We start from the raw sequence: 2,120 nt of genomic DNA, 5'->3' as shown, positions 1-2,120 counted from the left end.
AAAATCCAAATGTTTATAGGAACCTTACTCATAACCACCTACCTGGGAAACAAATCCAGTTTCACCAATTAGAGAATGAATATACAAATATGGTACCTCCGAACAAGGGACTACTACTCATGAATAAGAAGGAATGAGTACTGGTACACATGCCACAACATGGATGAACCTCAAGAACATACTGAGTGAAAGATGTCAGATAAAAAAATGGCTCTATATCAAAGGATTACATCTCTTTCTGGAAAAAGTAAAACTATAGGAGCAGAAGTCAGATTAGGGTTTTCCAGGGGCTGCAGTGAAATTAGGGGATTGACTTCAAGGGGTTAGGGAGAACTTGTGGGGTCACTAAAATATTCTATATATCTTTCTAATAATCTCTTGATTATGGTGGAAGTTACATAATTATGTACATTTGTCAAAACATTCACCTCTAAAACTTTTTAGGGTGAATTTTATACCTCAAGAAACTTAACTTTAAAAAAAAAAATTCATCCAAGTTGTTTTGTGTAGGTATCATTCCTAAATTATTGCTCTGGATGATGATGATGATGATGATGATGTTTAATATTGCCATTGTATGAGTATACAATTTATTTTATTGGGCACTGAAGCATTTTATCATTTAGGGGCAACACAAATAACCGTGCTGTGGATATTCCTTTAGCCAAATCTACCTCCCAGGTGTATGTGCTTGCAATTCTGTCGAGTAAATACTTAGGAGTAGAATGTTGGTCATGAGGTATGTTAGCTTCAACTTTACTAGAAAACACCAAACTCACTTTATGAAGTGACTGTAACAATTTACACTCTCACCAGTGAAGGAGAGTGTCCCTTATTGGACATTCTTGCCAGCAATTGGTACTGTTAGTTTTTTTTCTTCTGAATAGCCAATGTAATGGATGTGTAATGATATCTCATGGTGGTTTTAGGTTTGCATTTCCCTGATGACCAGTGGTGTTTAGCACTTTTCCTTAAGTTTATTGGCCATTTTTATTTCCCCTTTATTGCCTGTAGGGAGTTTTTTTTTTCATATTTCTACTGGAGTTTGTCAGTCTTTCTCTTACTGATTTGTTTCATAGTCTGTGTCTTTGTTGACAATATGTGCTGCAAACATCTATTCAGGGGTTTGTTCTTTCACATGTAATGGGTGTCTTTTGATAAAGATAAGCCTATAACTTAAATGTAATTCAACTTCATTCTCTTTCATTAAGTTTGTTGCTTTTTAAAGAAGATTTCTTCTAATCTGAGGTCAAAAAGATACTGTCTTTTCCTGAATTCTAAAGGCTTCATAATTTTGACTTTCATATTGGTACTTAAAATCCACCTTAAATTGATTCTTTCTGTATAATGTAAGGTAAGGGTTAAGATTAGTTTTTATCCATATATCTATTCCAAGGACCACTTACTCAAAAAAAAAAACCAACTTTTTCCCCTTTGCCTATAAGCCAAGTACTCATGTGCATATAAGCCTGGGTTGTTGCATATATAAAACTATTTTTCTATAGCATTAATTCTTGAAAGACAGATTGGCTAGATATAAAGTTGTTTCTGTTTGCTCATTTACACTTATGGTGGTCTACCTTTTTGTGACTTAGGTGAACTCTGAGTTTATTTTTATTTTTTATTTTTTTTTTAATTTTTTATTTTTTATAAACATATATTTTTATCCCCAGGGGTACAGGTCTGTGAATCACCAGGTTTACACACTTCACAGCACTCACCAAATCACATACCCTCCCCAATGTCCATAATCCCACCCCCTTCTCCCAAACCCCCTCCCCCCCGGCAACCCTCAGTTTGTTTTGTGAGATTAAGAGTCACTTATGGTTTGTCTCCCTCCCAATCCCATCTTGTTTCATTTATTCTTCTTCTACCCACTTAAGCCTCCATGTTGCATCACCACTTCCTCATATCAGGGAGATCATATGATAGTTGTCTTTCTCTGCTTGACTTATTTCGCTAAGCATGATACGCTCTAGTTCCATCCATGTTGTTGCAAATGGCAAGATTTCATTTCTTTTGATGGCTGCATAGTATTCCATTGTGTATATATACCACATCTTCTTGATCCATTCATCTGTTGATGGACATCTAGGTTCTTTCCATAGTTTGGCTATTGT

The sequence above is a fragment of the Mustela putorius genome, unplaced genomic scaffold (assembly GCF_011764305.1).
Source record: "Mustela putorius furo isolate JIRA1106 unplaced genomic scaffold, ASM1176430v1.1 tig00003909_pilon_pilon_pilon, whole genome shotgun sequence".
Lineage (NCBI taxonomy): Eukaryota > Metazoa > Chordata > Mammalia > Carnivora > Mustelidae > Mustela > Mustela putorius.
The sequence above is the reverse complement of the archived record's forward strand: the minus strand, read 5'-3'. Positions refer to the sequence as shown.